Source organism: Manis javanica, chromosome 8 (assembly GCF_040802235.1).
Source record: "Manis javanica isolate MJ-LG chromosome 8, MJ_LKY, whole genome shotgun sequence".
NCBI classification, from domain to species: domain Eukaryota; kingdom Metazoa; phylum Chordata; class Mammalia; order Pholidota; family Manidae; genus Manis; species Manis javanica.
In genome coordinates this window covers 32,907,448-32,927,660 of record NC_133163.1, presented here as the reverse complement: position 1 = coordinate 32,927,660, position 20,213 = coordinate 32,907,448, and the positions used below count along the sequence as shown (strand labels likewise).

The 20,213-nt window shown below is 35.7% G+C and overlaps 1 protein-coding gene and 1 long non-coding RNA gene across 8 annotated transcripts in view; both read left to right on the top strand.

Annotated features, from left to right (window-relative positions):
- Positions 1-20,213, top strand: part of RAD51B (RAD51 paralog B) — a 750,762-nt gene that overhangs the window by 113,271 nt on the left and 617,278 nt on the right. The window lies entirely within an intron of this gene.
- Positions 1-20,213, top strand: part of LOC118969217 (uncharacterized) — a 145,797-nt gene that overhangs the window by 8,352 nt on the left and 117,232 nt on the right. The window contains exons 2-3 of one of the 2 annotated variants that reach the window (XR_005057156.2): positions 350-438; positions 2,342-2,389. This is a non-coding gene — a long non-coding RNA (uncharacterized lncRNA). Of the gene's footprint in view, positions 1-349; positions 439-2,341; positions 2,424-20,213 lie in introns of those variants that run through there. The other variant, XR_012133786.1, reaches the window with a different exon arrangement.

Genomic DNA, 20,213 nt, shown 5'->3' with positions numbered 1-20,213 from the left:
TCCTGGCTCTTTGTAGAATTCAGGGTTCTGACTTTGAAGAGTTTCCCAACAGCACCACACACCCTCCTCCACTGTAGCACACCACTGTCAAGGATGCCTGTGTACAAGATATTAGGTGTTTCTCCATAATGGTGAATATTTGATTTTCAAGTATCTTCTCCCATTCTGTTGTTTCTTTTTCTTGCCTCTTTTGATGCACAAGTAAATTTATTCATGTAAGTCCAATATTTACAACACGATGAAATAAGGTGGCTTAGATTTATTGCAGTGTGTGTGCTTGATTGTCTCAGGTAGGTGGCCACCAAGGGGGTGAACAGGGTGTTGACAATTGTCTTTCATTGATACTCAGTGCTCTTCCCTCAGCCAGTATGGATGGACTGCAATTAAAGGGGACCAATAAAGTGAAACTAAGAATGAAACATAATGTCCTCTTAGCAGGTAACATGCCTTCTTCCTACTGTCTGTGTTTCCTAGTTACTAAGTAGTAGAGAAATGCTATGGGGCAGGATAGTGATAAAAGAATAGTTTCCTTTTTTTGGGGGCTCAGGCAAGGTAGTCCTTAGAAATATAGGTAAAAATAAAAACAAAAAACAATAAAGGACCACCTGGTCACAGCAGGGATGACAGTAATTCTGTTTGTCAAGTCACCATCAGAGAAATGCCCTCATAATCAATTAGCATCATAGTGCTATGAACTATTGTCTTTCTTTGACTTTAGGTAGATGAGTGTAACCCTTTGGCTGCAAAATTCATATTTAGGTTGGGGGGGAAGTGGGTGGAGAAAGTCGAGTGTGTCTCTGTTACTGTCTGAGTGGAGATGTTTCCCTATTAGTAATTGAGCATGTAGATGGCTTTGATGAATGTCACACTGACGTGGTTGTGATCACTTGTCCACCTTGAACAGTCTCTCCCAGCAGTGCATTCAAGAATAGTTTCAGTCTCTCTACCATACCTTCAGCTTGATATCAGAGAGCAGTGGTAACAGTGAAAGTATTTTTCAAGTCGGCTGAGATAAATTAAATGGTCATATCTGGCAAATAATAAGCATACATAGGTTTTTTTTTCTTTTTTGCATTAGTTGTTTGAAATAGAGCACTAAAAGCCTCCTGAGAAGGATGTTCACCTTCTCAAGGTTTTTCCCTGGAATGGTCTATCAAAATCAGTTCGGATTCTTGACCAAGACTTCTCAGCTGTGTTACATGAGAAGATGTGGGTTTTGTAAAGTAGTGTGCTACCGTGCTTTATGATTTTTTTAATTTTAATTTTTTGCAATATAAGAACTAATTCCAAACTAGAGATAACACTTATTTATGTAAGCAGTTTCCTAAACTTTGTTTCCTAAAGTAAAGCTATTAAACCCTTTGTAATAACAATGCAGTTTCCTCTTAAGATTGATGTCTTATGATTGGTTTAAGTTCTTTAGGCATTCCCTCCTGACTCCTCTCCACACCCAGAGTGATATTTTAGATGTTCTCAATCTTAATCTTGTGCTTTGATCAGAAGGAAGAGATGAGTCAGAAATGTTTTCTAACACTGATAATTTTTGGGGAGGTCACACAATATAATTTTAATCTGAAGCAGCATTAGTTGTCAGTTTTGTTCTTCTGGACTGATGGAGAAATTTGTAATCATGAGTATATTGCATAATGGTGACATAACTGAGGGTGTAGGCTTATTCTTCAGAACACAGCCCCCTAGAGACTTGTGTTCAGTACATAATGTAAAGATATTTTAAGGTAGTTGTGAAACTCTGCTGTCAAACAGCAGGGACTTCTCAGTCAATCTGATAATAGTTTGCTTTGTAGACGATGCTGTCCTCCAGTAGGAAACAATTGATGCTGTGTCTTACTGGCATCTTGTAGTTAAGTATAGCTCAATTACTACTAAATTAAGCATTCATGTAATAATGTACTCTCCCAGACTGTATGACTCCTGGGGAAATAGTCTTTTGACAATTACAGTGCCTCCTAAGGTTGTATCTAGTGTGTGATGAGGTGATGTAGTGACTTATTTTGATTTGCAGACTAGGGAGATAATTGATAGAATTGAGCCAGTGACTGGGGATAGGAAGTCTGTCATTGAAGAAAGGAAATGGTCAAAAGAGCAATACTGTCTTTGTTGACCAGCTCTGACTGTGAAACATTTAGCGTATTTTGGCTGTAATTTGAAAAATTAGTTGAAAAATAATCATTTGGCACTCATTCTGTGCCTATCAGTCTGCAAGTTACTGGGAAGTTACAGCAAATAAGACATAATTCCTGATCTTGAGAGAAGATAGACAAACAGGCAATTACTTTTTTCATGCATTGAGGTAATGACTTTACTCTTTTTTTCTTCTCAGTGTGGAAGCCTATGCAAAGGGAGGATTATCAAATGCATTTGAACACTCCAATCAGCTGTGGTAAAACCTATTTTTAAAAAAGGCAAGAATAAATAAATGCACAATTCAGAGTAGTGATGATCATTGGGAAGGAGGAAGGAAGATGGGATTCAGGAGGGCTCCATGCATAATTTCATTGGGATTGGGAATGTTCTAATCAATAAATTGGATGATGGATTCATAGATAGGTGTTTTATCATTATGCTTCATGGCCTATGTAGGATATATATTATTTTATTCTGTGAAATGTTGCATAATTTTAAGTAGTCAAGATATTTCAGTAAACATTTTCCAATCTTAATTTATTAAAAGCTTTTCCTTAGGATACATGGTGAGAGAAAAACTGAACTCATTCAGTTAGCCAAACTATTTCTCCACTATCTGTTCATCTATCCATCTCTTTTTTACTTTAGTTTTTGAAACATAATAAAAATAATGTAGAAGTCCTTTCACATGACCTGAATGTCCTGTTTCCCTGCTGCCTAAAAGTTCCATGTACTCTGTCCAGAACCAAGTTTTATAGGTCAAAAGGATTCTGTCTGGGCTGGCCAGCCAGGCATTTAGGTATTCATTACCTCTGTGTGTGTGTGTGTGTGTGTGTGTGTGTGTGTGTGTATGTGTGTGTGTGTGTATTTAATGATATTTGTATATGGCTTAGCTAGGGATTTTGAAATCTTTGTAGGGTTTTCCTGTTTGCTGGGTGGTTTTGGAATTGAGGGCCATCAGTAGAAAAAAAAAGAAAAATACTGTTTCTTCTTTCATCTATGTCCCATATTATACAAGTGTTCACCAAAAATAGCACCAATTTTCTGGGAAAGGGCATGACTGAAGCTGTTCTCATCCTTTACCCCTGCTCTCCAATTCATGTTTCCTTATTACGTGGTCATGTGCTTGCCCAAGACTGGCTTATGAACTGTGTAGAATATTTGTGCATTTTTGTTTTTTAAACCCTGCACTGTCCACATGATGCAGTATTGAATTTGGAATGAGCTCTGAGTTTAGTAACACGTGCTTCTTGTGGTGTTTATCTTGGAATCCACAAGTAGGAGGGAAGTATTTTTGCATTTTATACATCTGGACATTGTTCATGGTCCTCCTGTGACTTGGGAATTCTGTGTGGGGCAAAATCCAAAGAATAGTATTAAAAATAACATGCAGTTATAATGACATCTGAGTAAAAACCCTTGAGAATACCCTTCTGATCCTAGCAGAGTTTGATTTTGATGGTGAACTTTCTCAATTTTGTGGTTCACTGTTGGTCTAAGTAGATTGCTGGGATAATAAGGTTACCTGACACTCTTGCATGTAGACTGATGAGCTGCCAGACTTTCTGAAAGTCTACAGCAGATCTGGCTTTTTTAGGGAAAGGTTTTTGCTTTGCTTTTGCCTGGGGTGAGAGAGGTAAAGTAGATTCTGCTTGCTGCTGTTGTGCCCTGCCAGTCTCTTTGTCCACAGGCAACTTAAGACACCTGTGAGGGTCTTCCCATTCGCTCCATTGATCCTGCCTCATTCTGTCTAGCCTTGAGCTGAAGGTTGATCCTGAGAACACCTCAGATGCTGTGTCAGGAATGGGAGGGGGGTGTCTAGGAACCTTATCTTTCCCCTGCTTACATATGACAAGTTGTTGTTTTAAACAGGATTGGGTGTGGTCTGGTACAGTACCTCCTCCTTTGGGCTAGGGGTAAGCTAGAATGGAAGAAATGGGAAGGGTTGTGTAGAAGCCTCACTACTTTCTGAATGAGTTTGCATATGGATAGTATTGCTTTTTAGTCCAGATCTAGTTTTCATTCCCACAGCTCATCTTTTATGCAGCTGCAGAGAGCTGGCTGGGAAAGCAGCCTCAAAGCTTCAAACAGATTTGCACTTGAATAAAAGAGAGTGATTCTCTTGTTCAGAGTACAGACCAGTTTGAGGAGAAAGCTATTTGCTTTTCCACTTTCTAGGTAAGGACTGTTTGCTTTTTTCCCTTCAAGTATAATAAACAGGGGAAAAAGCTAACAAAATAGTTGAACCTGCTGGTTATAATTCATATAGAATTTCCAAATGTGCTTAATAAGGTTTCTCATACAATTATAAAATAAATAAATAATTGGAGGGCCAAGGTACAAATTCTGTCAAGGTTTTAGAATCAGTTGAATATGAGCTTGTTTAAGTGCTTAGATAAGACAACTCAAGCAGAAGCTGTTCCTGTTTCTGGTTTCTTTGGCTTTCCCTTTGGGAATTTGTTCCCTTTGCTTTCGTAATGCATTTTGCAACTTTCAGTTAAAAAATATCCATCAAAGTTTAACTTTTAGCAAATAAACACATCCTGACATCCTGATCCTATGATGGGAATACAACATAGCAGAGGATGGCTTGACTTCAGTTGGAGAGAGGTTAATAGTAGGAACTCCAAGGGTTGATACCAAGATCGTGCTTGTTTAATGTTTTAATGACTCCAGAAGGAAATGGTGAAATCTGCTGATGACACCAAAATATTTTTGCTGATCCAAATGGGGATTTCTGGGAAGCTTCTTCAGAGTATTTGGAATAGTGGAAGAATTGGGCAATGTGGTGGAAGACACACCACCCTTGAAGTGAAGGTCTATGTAAGTAGTAGGAGTAATGTCAATATACTGGAGTTACCAAGCCTGCCAAGTCCTCCAAGAGCCAGATTGAAGCCCCTATAGAGGGCTTGGTTTTGATTCTTCTTGTGAAAGGAAGAGTTAGGGCACAGAACATTTTGATATGTAGAAAATGAAAAGCACTGCCGCAATAGCTGTAATTATAAAGTGTAGTGATTTAAAAAATACGGTGTCTGAGTTTCTTTTTTAATGCCTGCTGTAGTACATCCAAATACGTACTGCTTCCCTTGAAATGGTCATAGAAGATTATATACTCATTTTATGCATGCTTCTATTTTGGGGAATAGCTATTAGAATAGTATATTCTTCTGACTCTTTTCTGTGGTGGCAAGTCTTTATTTTTTAGAATATTTTTTATTTTTGATACAGCCAATGGTCATTTAGAACTTAGTATTAAGAAAAAGATGACTGATCAAACTAAATAAAATTTAAATACAAATTACATATAAAGTAATAAAACTAATTTTCTTTCGTTATTCCAAAATTTCTGAAGGAAGTTACCAAGGAGAAATTACAGGAATATTTGTGTAATAGTAGTATTAGAGTAAGTTTTTAAAATCTTTAGATGATTTGCTTTGTTTTTTCCCCCAGCTTTATTAAGGTATAATTGACAAGTGAAGCTGTATATATTTAAGGTATACAGTGTTATGATTTGAAATATGTATACATTGTGAAATAATTATGACAATCAAGTTAATTAATACACCCATCATTTCATGTAGTTGCTATTTTTTATGTGTTAAAAACACTTAATATTTACTTTTAGCATATTTTTAATGCAACACAGTATTATTATCTGTAGCCATCATGCTGTGCATTAGATCCTGGAACTTATTCATTTATTTCATAACTGAAATCTTGTTTGACCAGGACCTTCCCATTTCCCCCACCCCAGCTAACCACCATTCTACTCTCTGTTTCTAGGAGTTTGCTTTTGTAGATTCCACATGTAAGTGAGATCCTGCAGCAATTGTCTTAGTCTGGCTTATTTCACGTAGCACACTGTCCTCCAAGTTGATCATGTTGTTGCAGATGACGGGATTTCTATTACAATGAGTTCTTGGTCGATTTATTTCACAAATGTCACTCATTTAGATATGTAAGTTATAGAGGCTTGTTAAAACACCCATTTCGTTACATTACAGGCACACACTGTTTACAAGTGACCTTCTCTAAAAAATTTTAGAGCTCTGTGTCCCCCAAGTGTACTCTTAGGGAAGAAACAGGAGGTTGTGTAAGAACTGGAGATTCCTTTAATACTTTAATATTTTCTCACTAAAACCTACATCTGTGTAATGAAAAGACCCTGTGGGTTGATAAATAAGATAGTCACCCTCACAGGAGCTGTGGACTGGCCATCTATATCCACCCACACATCCATCCATCCATTTACTTTAAAAGGACAATGAGTCACAGCCCCTTGGCTCAAGATAGTTGGTTTTATTTGCATGCTACATCCATGTGAACCAAATACCAGCATTAGTGGAGTATAAGTCAGTGGTTTTCAAACTTTATTTATGGAAACTTTATTTTAATTAAGTGAGGGTGGGATGGGAATGGTGCTGAATCTTTGCCTTTCCTTTTCCCCCTCAATGAGAATTACTTGAGCAACTTTTGAAAACCACTGAAAATAAGTTATCTGGAGGGTCAGCAACAAGTTTATGTACAGAAGCAGCTAGTGAAGCTTATTGCATTTCTTCCTTATTCTTCTGAGATTATTAAAACAAACAAAAAATTTTCCATTTACTATGTATGCTTATGTATATTGAAAGTCAGTAAAAACACAAAATCCCTCATTCCTTCATATGTTTTAATTTGTGACAGAGTTTTGCCTTCCTAGTACTCTGTATTTAAACTCTAAAATAAGAGAAAAGTCAGGAGAACTTCCAACCTAAGAGCAGATGGATAGCCCCCAAATAAAATATGTCTTAAAACTCCATGGTTCTAAATGCAGGATCCCAGGTGGGCTGTGTCAGAGTCTTTGAAGGGAACTTGCTAAAAACAAAGTTTTCAAATTCCAAATCAGATGTATCAAATTAGAATCTCCAGAGTACGATCAAGGTATTTTAACAAGTTTCTCTCTATATAAAAATAATACCTCCTAACAATAGAAACATATCAAAAAAAGCCTAAAGGTAGAATGATGTTAGAATGTACTGAAGTAAAACAAGATGTAGAGTTTGTCCTATGCAGTTCTAATGATAGAAGTGTGATTTATAATAATTTGAACTCACTGATAGTAAAAGTATCATGGTTAAGAGATGGTTGGAGCCAAATGTCTGGGTTCAAATCATAGTTTGGTCAGTTATAAGCTGTGTTACCTTGGGGAAAGTATTTTGTAGTTTGTGCCTAAGTTTTTTTACCTGTAATACGGAGATAATAGAAATGGCACCTGTCTCAAAGTGTTTTTGTGAAGATTACGTGAGATATTTAGTGAAAAGCGCTTAAGACACTACTTGATACAAAGTAAGCCCTCCATAAAAATTTGCTCTTCTCATTACTTGTCCCTCTAACGTATAGAAATAAGCATTTTGGTCCTCTGTGATGCTTATCTTATCATAAGTTCAGGCCTACTTGAGAAGAAAGTGAAAAGAAAACAGGAAAAATGATTGCTCAGGTATGAGAATGTGGGTGTATACACACACATACACACACACAGACACACACATGTACAAGGTAGTAGGTAGGCATTTACATCTAACTATATTGTATAAAAAGATAAATATAAAAAAGCACACCATCTTTAACTTCTTTCGAATATAATTTTAAAGTAACTGATTCTAACTTTGCTTCATTTTGTATTTCTGCAGCATTTTGCGATAAAACCAACAAAAGTGAGGCGATCCTAACAGACACAGTAGATGGCGCTTTAAACTTAGTTTTTAAAGAAACCTGTATCACAGGGAAAAAGAAAACACATTTTTTTTTTCATGGACTCTTTTTTCAGCACCAAGACATTTTCATCTTAGAGTACGTGCCCTTAAGAAGTAAGGATTTTTTTTTACAGAGCTGGATAATAATTTTAGCAAAAATAAATTTTCCAGTTGTTATGTTTGTGTCAGGTTTGTCACTTGGAAAGTATTAGTTGTGTTTTAAGCCACAAATATATAAGGAAGTTATTTTCTTTCAAAACATTGCCTTATTTATGAGTTTTCTCCCCTCTTCATCTCTGTATTTAATATTTCTGTTCCTATGTGGTTTTTTGCCTTTTATTATTATTGATTTTATAAAAATGTGGTCATAAAATATTTTGAATCACATCAATTTATAATGTAGTCATATTAAAAAACTCAGCTATATTCATTCTGATAGACCTTAAAATATAGGTCATTAAAGGATAATTATAGTATTTTTGTTACTACTATTCCGTTCTTCATGGACTTGATCTTATTCAATCTTAGTAATACCTCTATGAAGGTTATTATTCCTTTTTATATAAATTATTTGTCTCGGAGATGTTTAGCAACTTGCCAGGCTTACATACTTAGTGATTGAACTAGTAGCTGCATTTCATCATTGCATTAAAATTGTAGTTTTTCATTACCGACTAACTGCCAGGCATGAAGCACTGACCATAGTACAGGGACCGAAACCACTCAGAGCCCTGCCCTTATGGACCTTGCAGATTATTAGATAGTTGGTAGAGTCTCTTAATCTCCTCATCTAGTGGATTAGGAGTAGGTCCTGGAGATGCAAAGATGTATTTCAGAGTCACTGCGATTGTTGGATAGACCAGGGAGCCCTTTTTCACCCAAGAGAAAGAAAGGATCTTACGTAGCTTGAATGTATTACTATATTAAAATATTTGTTTAGGTGTAGTCATTGTAGACAAGGGAAAAGCAAGACCTCCTTTCTCTCCAACTCTTGACAGCTAAATCATAAAATCAACAATAAAAACAACAAAAGCTAAACTGTCTTTCAGGTATGAATCAGAAATAGTAAGGAAAATATGAATATATTAGAATGTCAAATTTTCCATTGTTTGGAAAGTGGTACTGAAATATCTAAAGCAAAAAAGTGTCAATCAGTAGTGGGAATCTGAGAGAATAATGTAGTTTGTGCATAGTAAGACCATGGTAACTTCTAGATGGCCTCACTCTTGTCATTTGGTGAAACCTTTTGGTGTACAACCAGGTTAGTGATACCCCACATTGCCAAGTACCCCTTTCATCTTGGAACGTTTAACATTTTTCTTTCAATTGATTTTTCTTCAAAAAATTTCACTCTGTTATTTTGATATATGATCCTGAGCTCCTGTGATATAGAAGGGTAGGTAACTGATGAGGAAAATAGACCAAGATTTTAAAATTGAAGTCCATGAATGGGCTTCAGTAAGCCTATGAAACTTGAGAGATTGTGTAAAGTTTTATATGTATGTTCTTAAGAGCATTTCTCTGGGAAGAAAGTTCATAGCCTTCACAAGATTATCAAAGAGACCTATGGCTTTTAAAAGGTTAAGAATTGTTGTAGTTTGGATTTTCCCAAAGGGGTCTGCTAGATTCACTTCACTTCAGGATTATGAAAAGAGAGATATCCTCCCGAGAATAGGCCCCTTGGGGGAAGGAGGAGCTCTTTTGGCGCCCTTTAGAGACTGCAGTCTTGAGATTCATAGTAAATTTGAGATTTGAAGGTATTAATGGATTTTTGGAATTCTCAACCCAGTGGAGTATCCTGATTCGAATTTAGGGATACCTTTTGGGGAATATGAAAATACTTCTTTCCCATTCAACCTGTTAGTCAGATGAATGGTTGTTTTTGGAAAATTAAATAGAAAGGAGTAGGAAAGGGAAAAAGTTGTTAAATATTCTCAGGGGAAAAAACAATTGAAGAAATTAATTCCTAAATCTTAAATTGCATCACAAGTTAAAAGAGTTCAGACTAAAGTCTTTGGTATAAATCATTTGATAATACAAATTGACTTTGTACTTTTCTTTTTTGACACAGGTTTAAAGAGGGAGGGGATGACTGTACTTTTCTCTTCCCTGTCACTGGTCTTGTCCTACCTTTGCAGATACTCTGCTGAAGACCAGGTTGTTACAACTTAGACACACAGCGACATATTTTATAATTAATCTGTTACCTATGGTTCTAGATAGGAGAATTAAGAAGTAAAAGTAGATTTCTTAATTTGATGTATTTAAGTCCCTTAATTTGATCTAATATTTTAAAATTAAGCAGTTGTCTTTTAATACTAGCTCTGTCACACCTAACACCCCATGGGGTATTGTGAGGATTTGACTAAATAATAAATGCAGTGCTTAGAGCAGTATCCAGAATTGAATAAATTTAATAAATGCTTAATAAGTATTAGCTATTGCTATGATCATCACCATCACCATCATCATTGTAATAGCATATGTACTATATATTCCCAGGACTGAATGCGCAGCAAGCATGAACCATAAATAGTAAAATCACCCAAAGACATATAGATTTCCCATAGAGGAATTACTATGGGAGAGTCATATCAGTAATGTGACTCTTAGAATTATTGATTAAAATACACATCATTTTTAGAATGAAACTGTTTTGTTTGAAGCAAATTGATTTAGCCTCTTGTATAGAGGAGCAGATTGTTGCCGGAGTTAGGAGAGAGTTTCTGCGAGGCATGTTTCTCTTTCATTATGGATGAATGGCAATATGGATAGCTCTTTTGATATGAGAAAAATATAGTAATGTCATCAAATCAATTATAGGCTTCATTTAGCTTGTATCCTTAGCTCCCATTTTAGTGTCTGGCTGTGGTTGGTGTTCCATTAAATATTTGTGTCTTTGTATGTCTATGCTTTCTTCTTTGTTTTTCCTTTAGTTACCAAAAAATAGTTGCTGTTCCCATAATCAGAATTACTATGGGAGAGTCATATCAGTAATGTGACTCTTAGAATTACTGATTAAAATACAGGTCATTTTTAGAATGAAACTGTTTTGTTTGAAGCAAATTACTTGGGAGATAAGACTTGATTCAATTTAAGAACATTCAATCAAGTTTAAGACTTTTTTTGTAGAAAAGCAAATATTTGGTCTTAAAAAACAAAAATATTTTGTCTTCTTTTGTTTATATATCAGGCAGTCACTGATATTTAACACTTAAGTTACTGTGTATACTGGTATATATATATATGACAGTGGAAAAACCTGCTGCCTAAAAAGCAATGTCTTCAATAAGATATTTAGGAAACACATTCTTTACTTAACTCTCCTATTTTAGAGAACTTCACATAGCCCAGCAAAACATTTACAAGTACAGGAAACATATTTTTCAGAAATGAATACTAATTGTAAAGAATATGACCACTATGACAAAATTAGGTAAGTAGTTGTTCCATCAGTTAAGAAAGAGCTCTCTGTCTTTTGAATTGTATTTAGATTAAATAATAAATTGGACATATAGGTTAGTATTCCTGTTGCAATCTAGAGTCCAAATATACATAAGCAAAGAGAAATTTGTTACAGTCTACAGGAACATTTGTAGATGTGACCCTTTCAAGAAATGTACTTGCCTGAGGTTTAGTTGGTACTAGAATCACCCAGGGTTGAGTTTGGTTTAGAGGACATTCTGAATGTCTTTGCTCATAGAAATGTTGTCTCCATATTTCCTACAAATAGACAGTGAACTCTGGATATCTTCTGGGACAGAGTAGAAAGCGTATAGATCTCTTGCAATAGGAATTGGGGTCTAGAGATAAATGCTATTCAGCATGCAGCATTCTGGTATTTTTCTTTTGGTGGTAAATTTGCTTACCGTATATGCAGCTGGTAGCCTGTGGTTTGGTGTCCATTGAAGTTACTATCACTTATTTGGACTGGAGTTGGGTGTGGCTGTATAATAACAGTATGTTCTGGTTGTCAAAGGGCTTTTGGTCTTTTTCTTTCTTTTGTGGTAGTAGGGTATTGTCAAGTGAAATTTTTATGAATATTTTCAGAAGATAGAAGTTGAATATTCAATTACTTAATAGCCAAAATAAGGCAACTGTCTTTAGCCTTTAATGTAACATACATTTTTTCATAAAGCTTGTGGTTTTCTTGGTTTAAAAGGCCTGGACAGAGAGGAATAAGAATGAATAAAAGTTTTAAAAGTTGAAACCTGTCCTCTTGCTTGATCATATACATGATCATAAGAGTTACAGAAGAGTTGGCCTCTTTGTCAATAGGTGAGAGTTCAAGTTGATCTGAATTTAGAATATTAAATTATATTTTAGCCATAGTAGCATTTTTTAAACTTCTGTAAATTATAATTTACTTTATATTATTCTGTTCTTTTGTGAGGTGAACTCATGTGACTGCAAAGTTGTTTACAGTTAACCCTAAATGTGTCTCATTCTCATAAGGGCACCTTCTATAGCTGAATTGTTATTACCACATTCCCCCCCTTATTAAAATGATGGAACCATTTTCCAGCATATGGAAACATTTCTGTGCCTCATGTTCTTTTGAACAAATAACCCCATGTGATTTACAAATGTTGGTAAAAGCAATAAATATTTCCAAATGCAATTAGAATGGTTAAATGAATGTACAGATATTTTTAAAAAGTTCTTCACTGGGATAAATAAAGATGAGAATACAAGTATTAGTCACTCTTTCCAAGGCTTTAATTCCAGAATTGTTTTAATTTTTGTTGCTACTGTAGTTTCTGTTGATACTATAATACCAGTGCCATCATAAAAGATTCAACAGTCATTTCCTCATGTAACCAAATGTTGCCCAAATCAAAGCCTTCATTTATAAAAAATTCTCCCTGGCTTCATTTATAAAGAAAATGATAACTAGAAGTTATCCAGAATTTTCAAAGTATCATTTTAAAGTATCATTGTTAATAACAAAGTATATACTTGAGTGAGATTTTAAGCAGATAAAATCTATGCATGGAAGAATGAGTGAAGTGTTTCTGCAATATTAGTAAGTGATCAGATAGATATATGGGGAGAAGTAATATTAAACTGTCATACATTCTGACAATAGAGCGGTGCTTATAAAAATTACTAACAAATTACTGCAAGAAGATGTGCATCCTGTGGTCTAAACTTGTTTCTAAGTGACATCTTGAAATTTGGCCCTGTCCACCACCTTTTGAGGAAGAGCAGATGATACCAGCTGCTGTGTTCAAGAGAAAAAAGTGACATCATAACCTTATATTAATGAGGTGGAGTAAAGATGTCCTTTGAAGAACGGGTAAGAAGGAAAAAGAGGAGGAGGAGGGAGGAATGGGAGAAGGAAAGACGCTCGTCAAGAAACAGAAATAGTTGAAGATATTTAGGGTATCTAATATTGTCAGGAGCACTACATGCAATGAGCTTTTTGGCAGAGTGCAACTTCAGAGTTCTCTGAGGATTCTAAAAGCAAAACTTGTTTTTCAACACAGAACTATTTCTGAACCTGATGTTCTTTGGCATCTTAAACTGAATGTAGTTACATTAGCTGTTTTGTGAGACTTCATTAATTCAATGCGTATTTTAGTCCCGTCTACTATAGGATACTATGCTAAGCACTGCAGAAAAAGCAAGGTGCTTAAGATGTTGTTTCTGCCTTCAGAGAGCTTACTATCTAGTAAGGGAGAGAGCATGCATATACAAACGTCTGTAGAACAAAGCAGCATGGATCATCTGAGCGGACTCTTTAGATAAGCCAGATCCCATCCGTTTGTCAAGATGAATGCTGTGAAGGGGGGCACATGAACTGGACATTGTAATATATGTAGATTAAGATGGGACTGGGGTTAGAGTTAGGCTTTTGGCAAAGAAAAAAGCACGAGCAAAGCTGGAGCACAGCTGGAGATGTGAACATAGGAACAGGGAGTAGCTGAGGTTGGGTGAAGCAGAGATTTTATGGAAGAGAGGTGGAAGAAAAAATGGGAAGTAAAGCTTGAAGCTAGATCATGGATGGTTTTAAAAATGAACTGAAGATTTTGGACTTTATTTTGTAGACGGGAGGGAAGTCCATGAATGCTTTTGAACAGTGACAAGAGCTAAAAGCTGTGATGTAGGATGGTTGACTAGAAGGATACAATGGAGTAGAGAGAAATTAGAGCTAAGAATTTAAATGAAGAGGCCATTGCAGAGGCCCAAGTGAAAAATAATAAAGGCCTGACATAAGGTGTAGCAGTGGAAATGGAAAAGGAAGGAGAAGCATTTGGTAGACAGAAATTAGCAGAACCAAGCCATGATTCTGTGTGGAAAGTGAAGGAAAAGAAAGAATTTAAGGAGGACATGTAACTGGGTAACTAGGGCAGCAGTGGTGTCATTCACCGAAAGAGGAATATTAGGAGGAGGAGCTGGTTCTGGGAATTAGGAAGATTATTAAGTGCTTGAGGTGAATGTGTAGGGGCCCACAGAAAGGTAAGGAAGAGAAAAGAGAAGACTGACGATGAAGCCTTCAGAAATGTATGCTTTGGGGTTTGAATAGGAAAAAATGTTATCAAGAGTGGTCAAAGAAGAAGAAAGGAATCAGGACACTGTGCCGTCTTACACTGTGACCCAGTTTCACTGCACCTGTTGCAGCGTCTGCTGTCCCTGCAGTTTCTACCATTGTCCACCAAAGGCTTCACTGTGAAATGAAGGGCCTTTCTGCAAAAAGAACCCCCTGAATTTTGGGGAAATTTGTTATAGGAACCTGTTAATGCAAATTAATTATATTTTTCTTTCTATTTAAACATCACAGAAGCTGTTACAAAATGTGCCAAGATTATATACTCTTTCTGAGCTCACCTGAGAGGTGACATTCTCTGTGCTAATTCCCCACTTATGAGTCTGTTGCTTGTTTTCCTGTGTCTTATGAGTGAGGGAAATGATAGACATTTTGTAAGTGTAAGTGCTGCCTGGTATGTTTGTGCTCTAGATGAGCATGTGATGTGGAATCCAAGAGGTGAAAGAATTTTAGTAAGAGTTTAGTTGGTAATAGGTGAGGATTAAGAAAAGGTGACTAGGTTTGGTGGTTTTGAGGTAGATAGCCTTTGGGAAGATAGTTTTTTATACAATGATATGGGAGGAATGATATGGATACCCAGGAAGTTAAGGAATAAATACATTATGAAAAATGAACTTATCATGAACTACTCTTTCAAGGTTTAGAAGGTGAGCAGTAGAGAGATGAAATGTTAGCTGTAGGAGTACTATGGTGAAAAGAGACTTTTTTCTTTTAAATGGGAAAATGAACATATTTTTAGGCAGAGGTAAAGGATCCTTTGGAGAAGGAGAGAAAGAAGATACTAGGGAGTAGGGGGTTGACTGACAGATTTGACAGATTTGGAGGAGTCTGGAAACAAGGAGATCAAGTGTATGGGTTGAGATACTGATATTGGGAGGGAATATTTTGAGATCATAGGAGAAACAGGACAAAAGATAGGTGCAGGTACAGGGGAGCTTTCTGGTAGACAGCAAAGATGCTGAAGGAGGATATACTACATGACCTCAGATATCTCATTAAAAAATGTAAAGCCATTTGCTAGGATTGAGGAGAAAGGAGAGAGGAGAAAAGATGTGGAGTAGTTGGAGTAAGAAATAGTTAAAATGAAATGAGTTGTTGAGCTTAACTGAGGATACAATTGAGCATAAACAGTTAATTGTATTTCTTGTCTTTCTCTAGTAAAATTCATGTTTGCTTGTTTGGTGTTTGTTTAAAAAAGGACAGAAGAAAATTCCATGAAACTCTGTATTCAGAAATGGGAAGAATTTTGTTGCCAGCTGTCCCACATTGATGCACGTATCTTAGATCCAGAAATATAAATGTGCTACTGTTACTGCTTATGGCTGTCTCACAAAAAAGCAATATATATTTAGGACTTGAAGATACACCAAATCAAGAAATAGCCTAATATGTAAAAGATGCTTGACTCAACCCAAGAAAACTTTTAATTTTCAGCATTTGTGATGATAAAAATGAAACAGTGTATATAGATATTGTTGATAGTTAAAAAAATGAAACATTAAATTCTAAATTGTATTTCATGAATGTGACAAACATCTATAGAACAAAGCAGAACTGAATGCCCTGAGAAGACAGATCCCATCCTTTTGCGTCCAGGTGAATGCTTCATGAAGGAGGACGGTGTGAACTAGACATTGCAGTACCTCTGGAACTTGGACTAATTAAGATGGGGTTGGGGCAAGAGGCTTTTAGCAAAGAAAATAACATGGTCAGAGAGGGAGCCGAGGTGGAGATGTGGGCCATATTTAGGAATCTTCTTTCCTTAGTTCCTTTTCTGAAAGTACTTAGGTAGCTGCTTGTGGAGGACACCCAGTCCAGGTAACATAACATCTTTTTGTTTTTTTAATGGTAGTTGTTGGTTTTTTAGTTTTACCTGCTACTCTTAAACTGGAAAGAAAATGAAAGGCACCAGTCTTTAAATTTGAGCAGTTCAACTGACCAATGTTTTAAAATACTATGTATAAGATGATGACGAGCAAGGAAAAATTCCTGCCTTCAAAATACATACTCTTTTAAGAGAAATTTCACTTTGGAAATTTTAATTATTTAAGCAAACTATGCTTTAACTCTCAATGTATGGAAACAATATAAGCAAACTGAGTCATGTGTGATATTTTATATTCCCACTGTGATTCTAAAGCTACACTGTCCAATATGTTAACCATAGCTACTCTAAATAAGAATGACCATTAAATAAAAAATTCAGTTGCACTAGTTACATTTCAAGTGCTCACAGCCACACATGACTGTGTGGCTATTGTACTGGACTACACAGATAGTGAACATTTCCGTTACTGCAGAAAGCTCTGTTGGGCAGCGTTGCTCTAGAGGTATAGAACATATTTTAGTTGTTTTGGTCAGATGATTGGCTTAGTCATTTCATTAAATGCCTACCATGTGCCAGGTGTTGTGTTAGAGCTGGTGATAAATAGAAGTCCTAGTCCCTGTGTACATGGACCTTTCCATCTTGCAGAGGAAAGAGATGAGTTATCAAGTGAATAAAATAGGATGTGGTAAGTGTCACTGTAGGTGGAGAGACCCAGGAGGCTGTGAACATATATAAGGAAAAGTACAGAAGCAAAACTCAAGGTCAACCTCTGTTCCCCCAGTGAACAGAGGTGAGCAGGTGTGGACTTGGTAAAGCTGGAATGACTGAGTGAAACAATGATCCAAATGGTGTAAAGTACTTGGACGTAAAAGGGCCTGCTGGAGGGACTGAAAGGTATTTACTGTGACGAGAGCCCAGGTAATCCACGTATTTAAGCTATTTAAAAAATAGGCTCCCTCCTTTTTTGAAAATGGATAGGAAAAGGCCCTCATCCCTCCCAGTATTTGGGGAACTTCTTATATCTATTTCATATCTATAGACCCCAGAGTTAGAGGAGGACAAGGAAAGGTGAAAAGAAATTGGAGAAAAGGAACAAAGAGATGAAGATGGCCAGAGGGAGTTTCAGAGAAATAAATCAGATACCATGTGCTGGGGAATGAGTATACCATTTATAATACTCAGATTCCCTGTCTCTAACCAAAAGTTCAGATCAGCTATTTCAAAAGTTCATGTCCCCAAATGGTTAACTTGGCATCATTAAGTATATTACGTGAGAGTATTTTGATAAGGGATTTAAAAACTTAATTTCTGTCCTGATTCACTTCATTATAAATCATAACAGCATTTTCTATGCTATATTTTCACGAGTTTATGCACTTATAAGGAAAAGTACAGAAGCAAAACTCAAGGTTAACCTCTGTTCCCCCAGTGAACAGAGGTGAGCAGGTGTGGACTTGGTAAAGCTGGAATGACTGAGTGAAACAATGATCCAAATGGTGTAAAGTTTGCAACCTGGAAGAAATTTAAATGCTATCATTTTTTCTTCATAGGGCAACAAATATTCACTGTAAGATTAAAACCTAAGGTTACATGAGGAGTCAGATATAGAGTAGGATCAGGAAACAAAAGAACTGTATCTTAACCCTCACCAATTCCAGAGATATTCTATGTATTATACAAAAAACATTGCACATAATAAATCTCTCACATTTTGTAAATATTTAGCTCTTGTTGATTTATTTCTGCCCTACTGGCAGCCGTCATGTCTCTGCTCTACGTTGTGAATGTCTGTTCATACGTCTGTGTCGACGTGATCTGCTCTATCATGGAGGCTTCTGGAAGGCAGGGATCATATCTGTTTATTTTGCATAATGCTTAGCATAGAGCTCTGTACATGAGGCTTTATTTTTATTTGATGATGATGATTTTCTTTATACATTTATTTTCTTTCCTGTCTTCAGATTGGCTGAATATTCTGATAACTCTTAATCCAATAGAACATTGAGAGGTGAAATTAACAACTGTTGAATGCCTAGTCTGACTAGGCAGCAGAATGTCTTATACAGCTATATGAGATCTCATGCTGCCACAAAGAGGTACCCTCCTGTAAAAAAGATGAAAAATACAGAGAAGCCGTCCACACTGGTTTTCTGAAGGAAAAATTTGGTATCTAGTTTTACCACCAAGTGCTTGTCAAATAAACATGGTAGAAAATCAAGACTGATCACAGGCAACTGGAAATTCAGATAAAAGCTACAGTAAAAAAATTTCCTTTTTCTTTTTATCCCTATTCTTACTTGGGACAGGCTTCTGCAATTATATTGGAGGGTTGAATGGAGCTGGAATCAATTGAATAAAGTCTCAATACTTTTTTGAAGATGCACCAGCTCTTGTTTTAGTGAAAACGTTTTTTACTAGTGTATTCTCCTTCAAAGTGTCCATCTAATTTAACCTGCATCGCTAAACTATAAAACCAGGATTTATTAAATGCAACTATTAAGTTCAGTTTTCCTTGTTAGAATATTCTGGACACTTAAAGGAACTTCCTAGATTGGTAAGGTAGCTTCTTAATATTTCCTTGAAAACTCTTTAGTCTCCATTACCTTTCTGCTCTTTCTCTAAATTTATCATGAATTTTTCTATTATGTTTCAGGAGTTACTTGCTACATCATTTATTGTAGTCAGTTTTTTATATTACCTTTTTTTAAATGAATCTATTGTAAGTGACATTTCTTGTATTATTTGAATTGTAGAATCTTCATTTTTATTTTTTATTCTGCAACCCTTTAAGATTTATATGTGTAAAGTAGGGAATCAGTTTCCAATGTTACTGATCCTGGAATTTAGATTATGATTTTCAGACTTTCAGAATGTTTTCTGGTCGATTCTCCTGGGTTCCTTTGGTCAATACTTTCCTTTGAAATTTATGTAAGTTTTGAAAAATAAAGACAGCCCAGGGATAAATATGCTTATTTATCTCTAAGTGTTATTAGTTGATGAAAGATTAGTTTATAAAACAGTCAAAAGTTACCATGCTGTGTCTTCTTTCTAGGATATATATATATATTTTGACAACTAAAACTTTTATCAATCATGTATTTGTCTATTCCTACCAAGAATAAGACTTTTTTGTAAATCACTTTATAAATTTTATAGTAATCTATGCTACTTACACAGAAATAAATACTATTCACCTATGTTGAGCAGATGAAGAATAAAATTCAGAGATGTTAAATAAGTTAGGCAAAGTCACGCAGCTTGGTAGAAGCTGAGACTCAAATTCAGGAATGGTTTGACTCAACTTTGCTTGTTCTTTCTATATCATTTCATCTCTTCCTTAAAAAATTCAAATCTTTTGTGATTTTCTCTATAAATCACATTTGTTTTCTTAACTTTCAGTGAAAGTTCTTGTTTTTTCAGCTCAACATTTCAGAAGAGCCTATAGTTTTTCTCTTTCACCTTGAAAAAATAGGTTTCTGTTCCAGGATCCTGTCCCAAGATTTTAGGAATTTGATAGCATCAGAATCAGTATAGGTATATCAATATACCCATGATATATATAAGAAATAAATTTCAGAGGAATTTGTTTTCAAGAACATTGGATGGACCATAAACATATTAATCAACAATTTGCCAGACTCTGAAATTTCCTTGTCTAGTTGCTGTGTTAATACACAAATTATATGAGATCCATACTTGATTAACATTGAAACAGAAGAACAAAAATCAGTGAGGAAGAAAGTAGGAGAGGTTTTCACTCACATTCCTGTGCATTTCTGAGACACAGCAAACATCTTGGAAACAGCAAAGTATATTCAAGTGATGCAGTCCTACCAATAACTTGCTAAGGCAAATGATGTCACCTCTCCTGTTCTCAATATTTTTTCCTAGAAATACACTTTTTTCTTCAAAATACATTTATAACACACATTTATGTGTATGTATCTATCAGTATCAG